The sequence below is a fragment of the Papilio machaon genome, chromosome 1, assembly GCF_912999745.1.
Source record: "Papilio machaon chromosome 1, ilPapMach1.1, whole genome shotgun sequence".
NCBI classification, from domain to species: domain Eukaryota; kingdom Metazoa; phylum Arthropoda; class Insecta; order Lepidoptera; family Papilionidae; genus Papilio; species Papilio machaon.
The window spans coordinates 1,089,724-1,106,153 of NC_059986.1; the positions used below are offsets into that span (position 1 = coordinate 1,089,724).

At 36.5% G+C, this 16,430-nt stretch overlaps 1 protein-coding gene across 4 annotated transcripts in view; it reads right to left on the reverse strand.

The window, feature by feature from the left end:
• LOC106712815 (zinc finger protein ush) overlaps window positions 1-16,430 on the reverse strand; it is a 134,925-nt gene that overhangs the window by 3,020 nt on the left and 115,475 nt on the right. For 2 of the 4 annotated variants that reach the window (XM_014505467.2, XM_045686315.1), the window contains one exon: window positions 14,430-14,500. The exons of the other annotated variants lie outside the window; for them this stretch is intronic. The gene's annotated coding sequence lies outside the window, so the exon portion shown is untranslated. The remainder of the gene's footprint in view (window positions 1-14,429; window positions 14,501-16,430) is intronic. 4 annotated transcript variants of the gene reach the window in all.

Sequence of the window (16,430 nt, forward strand, 5' to 3'; positions counted from 1 at the left end):
GCAAATATTTTGGGCGTGATCCATTGCGCGTGCCGGCAGTAACGATGCTCGTCAGTCAATATCGCGGGCGTGAGCGAACCTTCGCCCTGCGGCCAAACAGAACAAAAACTTAACGGGCTCTCTTGTAATTGGATCTGATTTCCAGAAAACGCTCGCTCACCTTCCTTTTTGAGCGACAACGATCTTGACCGAGCAAGGAATTAACCTATCTTTCGCGCAGCGATCTCAGCTCAAAACGCCAATTAATGAGAGGCTCAACTTCATTCTCTTGGCCCTGTGAAGATCATTATATGGGCACGACAGCGAGATGGACGCGGCGATTGGCGCACGCGGCGACCGCCATCTCTCAGTAACGAATACGACTTAAATCGGATTGCGTTCGGGTCACGCTATCCTAGTCGCCGTGCCGTCTGATTGGTCGTTACGATTCAAGAGTGACGTGTGATTGGCCCAGCTAATGCGTTTCTATCTGGCGGTTTAACGTTGGCGTCATACCAAACGCGAGTTTATCTGTTCGTTAGCTGCGTTCGAGCTCCTGTTTTCGCTAAATAAGTCATAACTTGTGATCGTTAGGAAAGGTTGAATATTGAATCAGATAGATGGCGTGACTCGGTGTCGTTTAACCAATGCTCGCAAAACCGAACGTCGATTCGTTAAATGATATTCATCTGGGTACTTTTGTCTTTATAAACATGTCAAATAATGGCGGGCTCGATGGGTGCGGCATGAGGGCGAGAGGCACGCAACTCGCAGTATTGTTTTGTTTTAAAGCTTCATGGCCCGCATTGCTGCAACTAGAAACTAGAAAGCGCAATGTACGATTATTATAAACTCTTTGGGATCAAAGGAACGTTTGTAAGTTACGAAATACTGTGGCAAGTAGCGAGACAATATTTAATTCACCGGCCTTTACACAAAACTTTTACGTTTTAATTTCAATAAGAGAGAGCTTCTAATCAACCACAGGATACACCCCTGGATCCACCACTGATACACTTCTGTGTGCAACATTGACTAACCAAGCAACCCTTTCTTCGTTAAAGTGGTGTGGCAGATAAAACGCTAACATAAGAAGATACTTTATAATAATTAAATGATACACTTAAATGAACGAGTTTTTTACGTATCTATAATAATTATGAATATGATTCATATTTATGCAACTTTATTACCAAGTAAATCATTCAACAAATAAACAATCAGCAATCGTTGAACACGTGCCCACAGAAAAATAAAACATGTCCGCCATCTTGTCCTTACATTTATCAGATGGATGATCGGGACCCAATTAAAATAGTCGTGCATTGGAGCCGTCACTATCGAGCCGATATTCATCTGTGACGCAGCTGACCGATCGCCTATACTCCATGCCACTCCTACACTTAGATTACATGTATTTATATACATATACAAAGCGCGATAAGTAAATGATAAGTATCAAATTATGAATAACGAAAGACAGATTAGTTGCTCACTATACCAAATATCAGTTATAGATACATTGATATTTATAATTTGCATACGAGTTCTTGTGTCTCAAGGTTTGAATATTCACCTTCAAACCAAATTAGAAAACATTCTTGGTTTTTTTAAATTTTATTTTGATATTTTAAATGTGCGATTCGATCAGTACAATTATTTGGATCACTAAACGGAGATACGACATTTTGTGAAGAGAGAATCCCAAATTCATTTCGTCTGCCAACTGTAACAATTACTTTGTCAACAAGAAATAATTACTGCTTGTTTCTGAGCATGTGAGAAATTTTAACACATGGTTATACATTATCAAAATATTAAAACCAAGTATGCGTTCATGGGTGTGTAAAAAAACAAAAATGTCTTAAGGGCCCACTCAAACATTCGATGTGGTATCGGTAAAGACAAAAGAATATCTATGCGCTGTCGACTTAACGTCAATACGAATGTTACGCGCGCCATTAGTATAGTAAAAAAACTGAAAAACCCACAAAGGGTTGAGTGACAAAGAAGACATAGATTATCGTAGCGGCCATCTTGATTTATTTGAATGCATTGTGTAAGGAAGTTGCGTTCATCTATCATATGGCCGTCGAGTTGCAAGATAATATCACTAGGTGTTTAATAGAAGCACGTGAACATTTATTCGAACAATGATTTTAGTACTCTGTTCCTTGTGTGTGTTATAATTTATCTAAATCTTGTAAGCTAAAATAGTCAAATTTATTATTTTTTACTCTATCATTGTTTTTTAACCGCTTGTAAGTACGATTTACCTTGATTATAATAAGAACGCTAAAAAGATGTTAATTGTTGATAAACATCTGCAATAATAGATGTGTACACATCACAAAAAACTCGCGACAGATATCTTGCGGCAATCGGCGTCGTGTCCGCGTTGTTCCCGCGACGGACGCACGTCGTGTGTCACGATCGGACGTGCATTAACATATCGCAGTTTCGATTGCATTGCCTCTCTCTGACTACTACGCCAGCAAAAGGTTTTGCGTACATTGTTGCATTTTATTTATCCATTTCATATATTATACAGTTTTTTACAGCATTATCAAATTTAAGAAAACTGAAACGTGCCTACTAAAAGTCGACTAGTAGACTATTACTAGTAGTAGTAGACTAGTAGACTGTTATAAATAAAAGATACCATTTGCATACATACATTATTATCTGGTTTTTTCCCTAGATCTGTTATTTACCAGCCGTCCATGCACCACCTTGGCTTTATAGCCATGTTTGATTACTTTGATAAGTGTCAGTTGACATGGGTCGTTGTTTGTGCAATATGTTTTAAATAAAATTATTATCCATTGTACGTAAAACTAGACAGAATAAACGCAACAGTACAACTCAACGATATCCACTTGACTGAACGAAATTCATTAAGTGTTCCGGCCTGTAAAAACTAGTGAGTTGCAGCCGACACAGGCATGGACGTAGCACTCAACAAAAACATCGAGTGCCGAGGACCGAGGAGCTAGATAAACATTTCCTTGTACTGGCCACGTCCTGTCCTAAGGAATAAATCTTGATGTCTCTGCAACGGCGATAACGGACGAAGCTGGCAACACAGGCAGCTGCCTTATCCGCCATCTTTATTAAAAAAATATACTTCATTGTTTATGGCATCGCGTATTTGTACAAATGGAATGTTTCATATCAGTTGTGATTTATGCAACTTAGCTTTTAAGGTTCTGCACGTATTTATTTAATCTATACACCAGTAAACAATATTTAAAAAAAATCTAAAATTTTGTGACTGTAAACTACCAAGCATTATTTGTCTTTTATGTAGATTCTAAAGTATACAGTCCGATGAACTTATCATGTTCCGGTAAAAGAGGTGCTAAAAATATGTAAAATCTATTTAGGCATAAAAAATGACACACATGACATAGACACCTACCTGTACATCAAAAAGAATATCTAATTCGGTGGACATAAGTCATAAGCGCTAATATAATAAATAGTAATTTTCTATCCCCATCAGTCCGACAATAATCATGTGACACTTGACAGAGAGGTGCTAATTGCCGCTAATGAGATTTAATTTAGTTTCACTTTTGCCCACCGGTTAGATAAGTTAGTCAGTGTACAGCGCAAAAAATTCGCAATGCGTTCAATAATAAAAATGTACTCCAGACAGAAATTAATAAGCATTAATTGTTTCATTTATATGTTTCCAACTTAACCTAGTTTTCGCGTCGTCAGTTAAAAAGTAACGCAACCCTTTCTTTAACAAACGAGTGGTGGCAATCGCGCTGCACGATCTCGTACCTCCTCGTATGATTGATGTTGAAGTAGAGTTAATATTCATGAAGTGTTACCACATGTAATTTGTGTCAAGATGTGGGAAAAACAGCCGGTTTAATGCGGCCATAGGTGTACCGGTAAATTAATTCTTTAACTGCCATACATGTTTAATGCTTAAAACTAAATAGTCAGTGTACATTGCAAAAACTAATACCTTAATTATTTGTTTATCGTTTATTAGATCCTATCTGATCAGACCAAAGTAAAGAACACTTGTTTTCTTAACAAAGTTTGCAAATGTTCAATTGAACCGGCTCAAATGTTCAGGTCACATAGACTTAAACTGTTGAGCTGTGGCTCAACAACTAAATTGGCAGCTCACAGCTCATCGCGATGTAATATGTAAATAAGTCGGCTGACGCTGCCTGGTGCATAGAAGTTACAAATTGAGCTGAGCTGCGAGTCGGTTCACTGCTCTGCTTTACACATGTGAACTGGGAGCTGATCTGCAGATCATGAATTTTAGTTGAATTACCCATGACTACTCAACGGAGTAGTTACGCAGTTAGTATTCAGATACGCATTCAGTTGTTAAAAATTTCACCAAGAAAGTAAGTATTACTTTATTAATGTTAGTGACACACAAGGAAATCGTATTTTTTGTAACACCCAATTTAACTTGTATTGACAATCTTTGTTTTCGTATTTTATGACACAGTACTAAAATATACAATTACAATTAATTATTTGAAATACAAGGTTAGTTTGATAAGTGGTTATTATAAAAAACTGGGTCGCCTCGAATAGTGTAAAATATTTTTTTTTGTGCGAGTCATAGCTTACGGGACGTATGCAAATCACTGCCGCGCCCTCTACTGTCGTGGTTATGTGCCCACCGCAATGATGTAATGATTTTTGTATTACTACTGCCCTAGTTATAATGTTAGAATAATAAAAAAAATATGTTTTCATTTCTACTTCACTTTTAAAAATGGAAAAGATTGTGGCTCACTCAAATTTTTCTCTACACTAATTAATGATGGTATTTTATTTGCAACGTTTTCATTGCCTCGACTTATTTGTGTTTTTTTTAAATGCAAATTTGTTTAATGGCAAACGCGAATGAATTTCTTCATATTATTCAAAGTTAGGTCTTGCTTGTGATTATGTTTTTGTGGAATTAAAATTATATTAAATTAGCTCTTCTCGCTATTCTGGTAATCTATCTCAGTGCCAAATTTCATCCAGATCCGTTTAGCCGTTTTAAATTTACGTGAAACAATTCATCCATCTAAACTTTCGCTTTTACAACATTAGTTAGATAAAGTAAGATTGGCGAACCGAAGTACTTTTCCTTACTCTATCGTATTCTTCGAAGTATTATAAATGTCGATTAAAAGTCAAGAGACATAATGTAATAAATTGAACATTTATGGCGGCAATAAATCGTAAATAATAATTTTTCTCTGTATCTCTGATCGCTTACGGAAGGCGGCTATCGGTTGTATCGGTTTCACGGAATGCCCGCGAATTCCGCAAATCAAATTATGCATTCCAAATTCGAAATTCGAGCGGCGAAGGAATCAAAGAGGCGCGCTATCGGCCAGTTCGCAATCGACATATTAAAATTCGATCTAGTATAGGGTTGCGGTACGTCATCACAGTATGCCATCTTTATACGTGTCGTATAAGTTACTATAATGTTATTTATTAAACTTCTGTAGCATTTTATTGTAATAATGAGTGAAAATCAATTATTTTAATCTTGAGATACTTTCTGACACACATCTAACAGCGGCTGTTCTAGATATCGTTATCATCTCTACGTCTTTATTCTATTCTATGAGAGATCTATGCCAGGTTATTGTCCACCAGCTTGATCTATGTTTCCTTATTACAGTGATTACTCACTTCTAAATCGTGTTAACTTTCACGCAATCCATCCATTCTTACGATATTGTATCGTTTTCTAGATAGTTGTAAATATATCCAACATACGTCGAAGCGATCAATTCAGGAAATACGCAGACCGGTTAAAAAACGTCGTGTCATTTGAAAAGTCGAAGTGTGATAGGCTCGAGGGTCTATTACTGAGGTGCGCCGTAACTCAGAACCGAGTAAACACTGCGGTTTCAACATTTGCATTACTATCGACTTTTTAAATCTATGCAAAACGCGACGATACGCCGCGTCGCCGCGCTCGCGACCCAACCCCTCGACAACTCCACAACGCAACAGCGACACTTTGAAAAAACACATTCCACTTCATAAAACCCTTGTGTATTATACATGAATTCTGGAAAACTCCTAGGGGTAACATAACACATTGTAAAACGCGTATAGAGAAATACACCTCAATCAGTTATTAACTTTTTCGAAATTCCCATCGGTAATGCTTACATAAAAATGATTTTGATGTATTGCCAGAGTAATAAAAATATGTTGCTTTAGTTAACTCAGTTGTAAAATTCTAAGAGATTTGATTTATTGATGACTTGTTTCTTTTTGGTGTTTGTGAAGTTCTAATTTAAATTAACTTGAGAACCAATTAATGTAAAGCCAGATTTTAACCTTAATTTTCTGTTTCTCCACGTTTTAGTGAGATTTTTGAACCTAATAATATTTGTTACAAATTATAAGCAAAAGTTTATTTACAGCAATTTAATTTTATTACTATCCATAATTGTCTTTCCATTTTATTTACATAAAGGTTCATATCTCATGAATACGTGCAGTGCAAGATAGGACACCTACTTTAAAAGGAACGATAACCAATAAAAAGTTAAATTGTAACTTTAAAAGCGTCAACACCATAAACGATGTTACCATATTAGTAAAACAAATACGTATTATTAAAAAACGATTTGAAAGCAACACGCGTATACGATTACAATGCGGCCTCCGCGTCAAAATGATCCATCTCGTTTTTGTTAGAGCGCGATGTCGATAAAGGATAGCATCTCTAGCGCGCCTACAACACGAAAATAATTAACTCGAGTCACCGCTGAGCCGCTCACCGCTCGCCGCTCGCCGCTCGCCGTGGTAACATCGTGTCGAACATCGCCTGCTCCCGAACTGATTACTGCCGAACAGGGTTGCCAGATATTTAAAGTAATGAAATAATTTTTATCGATAGTTTTTCATTATTTTCCAGAGTCTTCATAAAGTTAAATCTGTTTCGTTCGTCGTCAGCTTATATACATTCCACCAAGGGGCTCGAGCCTACTCCAAATTAGGGGGCGAAATCTTATTTTACCGGAAATATTTATAACGCTGAATTAAAAATAAAAACATCATTTCACATTTTATTTAATAATGCTGCATTATATAATTTTAAGTAAAATTTTAAACATAAAACAATAAAAACTCACTGTTAATATACTTCTCTAAATTAGTCAACCACTAATTTTTGTTTAGCATGTTAATTTCGTAAAATTTATAGCTGACTCAATATCTAAAAATAGATAAAAGAAACAATAAACCTATTGACGATTAACCTTGAAAAACTGGCAACCCTGACTTGTTCATCGTCTTGAGTCAGTTACAGGCACAAAAACGTCTCAACACTAGGTAACTGGTTTGGTGGCAGAAGAAAAAAGTCAGGCGTCGGCATGCGGCCATATTCACGTGTTAACGAGCCTTTGATGGATCGAGCTACAATATTATACTATGCACCTTACAAGTTACAACGTTGTTCCGACAAATAGTTATTGCTGTCAACTGTCAATTAACGATAGTGTTGCCAGCTTACTGTGTTTTGATGTATTTAATTACCGCACGACTGGAATTTAAATGAACGTGCCGTTTTTGGTGCGTGTATTTTGAAGAAAAAGTATAATGTTTGTTTCTTATTGGAATATTTATTGTTTAACATTTTATTATGACTTTTGTATTTGCGAGGTCATAGCAAACATTACGGTAAAAATATAATATATAGGACAGATAATCTAGAGTATATTTTTTCATTAAACAAGTTATAAATCGTTTAAAATATTACGCTTTAGATGTACTTAGTCAGGTTAACTTTGTCAGGTTTCTTATTAAAATGGAAAGCTCTTTTAAATTGATCATTATAAAAAAGACTACAAAATCAGTGAAAGGACGACAATAACCGATGGTTTCGATATACCAAAAGAACAGAATTGAATTCATGAATAAATCGCGTAAAGTTGTCGCGCGGTGTTATCAAGCCGACATAAAAGTTTTTTGCAACAGGCGAAAACCGATCGGGCGACACCGCCGACTATTTATTTTATTTTTTAATAAATTCGCATTTAATCGCCGATCCACAATCGCGATCACGAAAATTGCTAGCACTGAGCGAGAGATGGCGCTGATACACGCTCTTTCACAATGTAATTTGTATAATTAAAGAAAATTGTGAAGGGATTGCAATCGGGGAGTCGCGACTTTGCGATATTATCAGACTTCGCGATAATTTATTAGGCATGAGTAAAAGCCGCACTTACTTAAGGCTTAGTAAATGACAAAGTAAATTAAAACCAAAAATCCTTTAATGTTATGAACATAATATTAATAAAAAATTTAATTATCATTTTTAATAATTTAATTAAGTGCAAAATATAGTAATTTATATAATATAAATTTAAGTACTTTTTAGAAGTTTAATTTCTAAAACCGAAAATCCGAATATTTTTATTCTTCTCCCATCTGTTTGCCTGCTACTGAAATACCGTTACTAATTTTTAATTTCCATGGATTTAAATTGATTAATACATGTTCATGTAAAGCTTCATTTCAATAAAGTAGTACAAGCGTAGACTACGGATAAGCATCGGATTTTTTCGACCAAAAAGATGCGTCCTGCCCGCCAGTACCAGCTCGAAGCAGAGATTTGAAAATTAGCATTTTTGTCGAATAACTCTGGCGCGTTGTCTCACAGCGCACGATACCGCCCTCGCTCGGATTTTTTCAAACCTTTTGCTTCCGGATACGACTTTAAAATATTTCTCTATCCCTTTCTTTTTGTTTATGGAAATTAACATGAATTTAATGAAGTTTTTGACATCTCTCTAGTGTTGCTATCGCCCTTTAAATTAATAAATAAAAAATGTTTGTATAATAAAATAAATCGAAGTATTAGAAAAAAACGTTATTAAGCATCAATAGATAACCTTTACGGACACGAAGCATTTATTTTATAACCATATTTCAGAGTTATCTACTTCCATTCTATTAACAGTTTCGGTCAAATGGATGTTTGTTTTGTTTACACGTTAATTACCAAAGGGTTCTTAAAACATGCTAATAATTTTATAATGAATAAATTACTAATTAGTTTGTTGTTTGTATCTTCAATTAAAGTTGAAATAAATTATTACATTAAAAGGAAAATACATGTTATTAAAATAAAAGATACCATTTGCATACTTTTTGTCATTTAATTAAAGGTTTTGTTCATTTTTTTAAATCTATAACATTATGAATTATAATCTGTGTGTGCTCTGGCCGTTCGAAAAGCGTTCTATTTTCAAAACACAGCCGTTAATACGGTTTAGGCTTAGATTAATAGCAGAGAAGCGAGCCAATCAAAAAACTAGCAAAAACGAAGCGTTCGCTTCTAAAAACCGTTGACCCTTTATCTCCTCTCCACCAGTTCTCGCTCATTGGGCCAGAGCCGAATTTATGTCGCCGAGTAATCCGGACCCATTTGTATAGATAATTTTTATTATTGCCATCTCCTCGGAGCCGGCCGCATTCGATAACTGAACGAAAGAGTTCTAATGACGATTTAAATAAGGAAGATGTATTCCTTTCGGCTGTCGATAAGTGTGGATTTGAATTTAAAAGGAATTTGTGAGAGGAATTCGAATTTTAAATAACGCTAGGGTTGCCCTCGTGGCTTTTTATCGGTTATCTGCTACGGTCGTTTGTTTCTTTCGTTTGTCATTCGGAAACGGGATAGCTAATGAGTGGACAGCGTGCATTAACATTATCTATTAATTATTACATGTTAATTACAACATTGAACGTGCTGTGGCAGCACGGCGCCGAGCCTTTGCCTTAAGATTTACATTGCTGGGAATAAAATTCCCCTGATGACATGCTGCCAACACTTAAAAATTTTATTTCAAAATTCTTTAAATTTATTTATAAATAAATTTTCTAAGACAGTATCCGAAATAAAACTTCAAAAATATTCAATATGGTGCTTATGAACATAAAATTACGCATTTAAAAGGCATAGTGACTCCTAATTCTTGGCTCATGCTATATGACTCACTGAAACTATATGACTGTCACATTAAAGTGAAAACTAAGTTTTGATAAATTAGCCGTTAGCGAGCATATGTTTTGTAGACGTATACCAATAACCGTTTTCAATTGATCCACATTATTTTCATAACCCTGTAGCAGACAACAAACTATGCGTGTTGTGTACTACACTATTTTTAACATGGCCACACGGAGTTTATCTGCCCCCGCTCTTATGTCTCAGCTTATCGCGACCGGTGCATTAGTCTTCGATAAAGTTGAGATAAGACAGATCGGCCGGCGCCACGCACCATTCCGATTGTACTCGCCACATCCCGATTAAACTCGATATAAAACAAAAAGAATCGATTCTCAAACGATAATGATGTCATGCGTCGTATGCGTCGCTCTTGCTCACTTAATTGTGGATACCTACGTTATGTTCTGTGATAGATAAAATTCTTTAGACCACTCTAATGGTATGTTTATAATTATATTACAGAACTGATATGGATTATTACTGGGAGTACATTTGTGTGGTAATATACCCTAAAAGGTTTGAACACAATGTTTTCTATTTTTAAAATTGAAAAGTCTGTAAATGTTAACTTTTAATAATCAATTGTTTCGAATTTTGTGACACAAATGTCAATCTTATCTTGATTTAATAATGAAACCCTACGTATCTATTGCGTATATATATATAGACGAATGGATGGATGTTTGTTTGAAGATATTTTGATGAAATTTGGCACAGAAAAAACATAGTCTGATTGACTGACTGTCATTGATTGACTTATAAATTTTTATTAATTCCGCGCGAACAAAGTCGCGGGTGACAGCTAGTATTATAATATTTCTATTACGCTGACTTTATTAACGACGTATTTTGATAAATCAATTAGCTACTCGAAACAAGAGCTTCGTTGAAAATGATTTTCATGAATATGTTTCTTTTAATATTGTTACGAACGACTTGACGAAGAATTATGTATGTCATATTACATATATAATTCTTCGTCAAGTCAACGTCGTTTGTTACATCATTTATCGCGTTTTAACTGAAAGCATCGCTTTCATTACCAGAGCTGGCGTTGAAAGACTCAAAATTTTGTCTATTCAACAAAATAGTGCGGTAATGAGCCTAATGACGCTATCACGGCGGCCATTTTGTAGCGCCATTTTGTTTCGGTAACGTTTTGTTTAGTGAGTCGCGTGTAATAACACGGAAAGGTTTAGGGTTACGATATTCGTGTTAAAGTGTCAACACAGCTTAAGTTTTTGTTACGGGTTTAGCAAAAACGTTTCGTTAATGTACCAGATAAAGTTGTGTACGCACTAGCACGTTATCGTTAAAGTCGTTAAACCGTAGTTTCACAATGGTCGTAACAACACAGCGTTTTCTTTATATGAATTTTTAAATTATACTTACCGATTAAAGGATCGTTTGACATTGAAATTAAATTAAAGTATTTGGTAATAGAATGGTAAGTTTTTTTTTTTATATGGACTAAAGAATGCAACGTCGGGTATAAAAATTAAATTTTATAAAAATAAAAGCACATCTTATCAGCAATCATCATAAAACATTGTTGTAAAACAATCGAAACATGAACATAAACTTGTAAAGAAGTTTGAGGGAACAATACATTTAAAATAAGAGCATAAAGCGGGGGACACACGGAGCGTCCCGCGGCGGACGAGCGCGGAGCCCAGGCGAGCGCAGGGGCGGGGGCGCGAGCGATCCGGATCGAGCTATCAGCATCTCAGTTTGTTCTCACATCATTACCCGCGCCGACGGCTACAAATTTACATCCAACACAATGGCTATCCGCCATCGAGGCATCATTAAGGTGATTCCGATAGCGCCGGCGCCCCGGACGACTCGAACGACGTAAATCACTTTTTGCCCCCGAACTAAAATAACCTTAATGCCATTGACGCATGGGTCGAATTTCATTATCTCGATCCGACCGTTACGTACAATATCCGTTACTACTGGAATGACACAATGTCATAAAAGAATACAATTCGGAAACTGACGTTGGACTCTAAAAAAGAGTTCTTAAGGTTGGATTTGGATTGTTTTTTACGGCGAAAGACTGCGACGGTTTAGAACAGACCCGTCTAAGCCAAAGCTTCAGGCTATCGCGCTAGAATGGAACTTATAATAGAGGCGATTGTGGAAAATTGGTAGGAAAAAGGTACTTTGACGCAATGCTTTGGTTTTTACATAGACCAATAAAGTCATTTAAAATAATTTTCGCAAATTCTTACTTTTTCTTAACCTGCTTAAATAAGACAATCCGTATTTTCGTGCATTTTAAAAAATTTCTGGACTTCGCTTAGTGCTGAAGCAATGTTTAATTAACATGAACTTAGGATTTGGCTCAGAGAATTCAAAATTTTACTGTAAGTATAGAAATTTACTGAACTAAATTAAAATCTAAATTGTAAGAAAACATACAATCAAATTATGGCTGTAGTTGGTATAAATAGGACCTAATCAAAAAAGGTTCACATAATTTACGAAGGTCTTAAACAAAAGCAGCGGCCGCCGTTTTGCATACAATGTGCGGTCACGGCGCGGTGACGCGCGCTCGGTGACTCGGTGACGCGCGTTTATCGCCGCATCGCGCGATCTCGCCCTAATTTGCTTAGTGCTTTATTCATCACCTGTTTGCTCGCTTTTATGATTGTAGAATTGCACTTTTCAAGTTATTGTTAAATTTTTATTTACTATAGCAAAAAATATACAATTCTAAAAATCTGTACTACTATTCTTATGGTCCTCGAAGATTTCTAGATTATATACTATATAAGGGACCATAAAGTCTTTGTTACAAATAATGATTGAATTGACGCGTTAATTAATTATATATTAGGTTATCAAAAAATTTGATGAATATAACAAAAATAGATGATAAAAGTTAATTCCCAGATAACTAACAACCTAGTAATTAAAAATGCATAGTATCAAAAACGAATATTTGCATAACAATAGTGTTGTTATTAAAACAATCAAAACATGATTATCTGGTTATCGATATCGCATCGCAGGCACTAGACCGTATCGATTCCATGACGAAAATCGCGAGCGGAAACAATCCGTGCCCTATTCTGATGTACGGAGATAAGTGAGAACATGGCAGGCCCCGCAAAAATACTCGAGATAACCCCCGATCGCATCTGTAAACAATGGCAGCTGTATCCACGCTCTCATTAGCCAGCCTTGTCGAGATACGCGCGCTCGCTGCGATCGCAGCGTTCGCGGCGGGAAATTGCGCAATTCCGCGGGAATCGAATGAATCGATACTAGATTCTTTATCGGTTCACTCGCATCACTATGTCCTGCCTACGTAATTGACTATTTGTTTTCTTTCAATACATTGAAAATGAACTTTGATATTTTACATTATTTTAAAAAACACCAAATTATTTAACTTGTTTTTATAATAAATTCCTAACATAGTTATAGTCTACAAATTATATTTTCATTGTCAATGTAATATGCCTAATTTATAGAGCACAAGGATATAGAACGTGTTATTGCATGTAAAGCAGTATTTATCGTGAACTATAGCAACAGCTCGTCGATATCGGCACTGTCTCAGCGGGTAGCACAGCGCCAATAAACCGAGACGTCGGTTAACAAATCGCCCACAAATCTTCACCGGCGACTGCGCATACCTTGCATAAATATCTTAGCACGCGCCTAAGACGAACTGCCTTATAAATCTGTACCAACGTACACTAGTCAGCAGTCTTTCATAGAATTATGACCTTTGTGGTCATAGGCATAGAGGATCAAATGGTAATTGGGTGGAAGATGTACCGGTGTTTCGTCGCTTTGTAAAAATAGCAACATATATTACGCAGGACAATTAGGGAAATCGTTGGGGAACTAGTATTTTTATCTGTTCGTATCTCTAACAAAGAAAAGATTTCTTCAGATTGATATTTTTCTAAGTAAAAGATTGGTTCGTTGGTTTCCGAGGCACAAACTTGCTAAACAGATAAAAAGGCGGAATCGACGTAAAGGATATGACAGTGTTGACAGGTCGCATTGCTTCGCATCGCTTCGAGTGTTCGATTCGGCGTCCGCGAACATCGCGATCGCTTCGCGCGATACCACCGGATGACAAAACCGGACAGGAGCGATGTCGGCGATACGAAGCGATGCCCACCCTTGCTTTTTACTCGATTCTAGATTGTATTGTGTTATGAATCGATATTTATTTCGGTTGTCGTGTTTTTTCAATGTTCTTATGCGCATTTTATGTATTCGGTTTACGATTTGAGAACGCGTGTAGTTCGGCGGCGTCACTTTGTGCTCGATTAATGGTGCATTCTTCGGTAAGGCCGGGGGCTATTTGTGGAGGGAATTTAAAACGCGTTCCGCGGTCGTTAAGGATGCCCGCTGGATGTTGTCCGCGATCGCACAATGAGTGCGCACAAAATATTACCTTATAATGGTGTCTAGCCGGCGTCGAGCGCCTTTGCTGTGTGCCTGTGCAGTGTGCCGCTACCAACTTACCTGCAACGAACATTAAATGACATTAAACATCGTCGTTACAATATTCAATACCGTTTTAAGGAAAATACTAACTTGTAGCAATGTTTATAACATTATTATGAAACTGTTCTTATACGAATTCGCAAGTCATATGTCATTACACTAACTTTATCAAGTTACTTTAGTTCAGGCCCTCCTAGCCGCCCGCCGTCCGCCTGCCCTTGATCTATTTAACAAAACTTGAAGTTTTCTAACCTGTCTAAGTTCTTATTCTATTATTTTATAAGTCCGTTGTGTTACATTTAGGAGTCAGAAGAGCTTGATCGGGTATCGTCGTATTCTTCCGTATAACGAAACGTTTACGTTTCTTAATACGGAAGTTACGTTACGTTAACGTTTTAAAACTATAATTTAACTAATCAAATTAACTATCTATAAATTAACCCATAAAACATATAATATTATATAAAAATTAAACACATCAGAGTGTGGTAATTTTTTTTATAATTTCTCTATGCAGTTTGAGATCCAACAAGCTTCAGGATTACCTAGATATGCAGCTAGATGTGATCGTCGTAAAAATGACATTTTTATACGTTAGTGCACCTAAAATCGGCAGCCGGCCAACAGACGCGCGCGGGAACTTATCCGCCTCTAGTGCTATTTTTTTATCAGTCAATTTATAGTTAGCCATAGAGTAAAACAAGTACAGATACGAAATAAAATATCTTTAAATATCATGATTCATAGATTAATGTGCACTAATGTTCTAAAGTTTTTGAATTAGATAAGATACATTATGGATGAACACTTAATGCCACAGTTACAATTGTTTGTCGCGGTAAAATAAAAATAAAAATAGCCTTTAATATGCCCGCACATATCGGCTGCCTTTCAGTGAAAGCCCCGTGAAAATCAGTCCAGCTGTTTCGGAGATCATCCGAAATAAACGCGGTTTACGGGTAGATAGACACAAACAAAAATTTTTTAATTTTTTTTTTCCGTAGGTAAACTCCAATTTTATTATCAGTATATAGATGTAGCTGTTCTCAGTAGAATAAGTTATCAAGTTACATGTAAGTTTAGCCTGTGCTTAAAGTTCGCGTGACGCGGAACTCAGTCCGTGCGACATTACTATTGATAAACCCATACAGAGAGACAGCGCTCAGACATCGATGGTCGATCACATTACCGATTTGCGTCTATGTTAATGGTAAGGATGTTGGTGGTACATTTTTACCTTGGGTTTACACTGCCGAAACACTGACACAAAAACATATTGTATAATGAAACAATAGTCAATTTTGGCGCTAAAAGTTCACATTCCGTCGCAGCGGTAGCGTGACACTGGCTGACACGTTATCGTTATCACGTGCCATCACGTCACGCGTCACGCGACGGGACGCGGCGCGTGCTCGCGTGCGTGCCGTGTGTGTACGCACGACTGTCACGCTGCTTATTAATAAATGACCCGGTAGACAATAACATGATGCGTGTGGAGAGCTTGTGCGTGCAACGTCGTAAAGTAATTATGTAAATTGTTTTACGAAATAAAGAGATAGCGAAAACAAAGTTTTTTTTTAAATAAAACAAAAATTAGTTATGGCTATGACCCATTTAGCTTCAGGTTTACTTCTCCCTTTTTCACTAGTAATCTTCAAGCCCTGCGTGTGAATTATATGCAATTTTTGTACAGTAAACTGTGGTTTGGCTTTTGTTTTTACTAACGTTTTACTGTATCTTTTGTCCTTCGTCTTTGATAAGTCGATCGACAAGAGAGTGGCTTAATTTTGTAAACAAGAAAATTGAACTTAATTTTATAGACAATAAGTGCACTCCGTTATTCTGTTAGACGCTTTGTTACTTAGTGTTTTCATAAGGCTGCACCTTCGCTAGTAAATTAAGACGGTGTCTGATAGCGCTCCATAAATCTACTCTATCGGTCAATAGG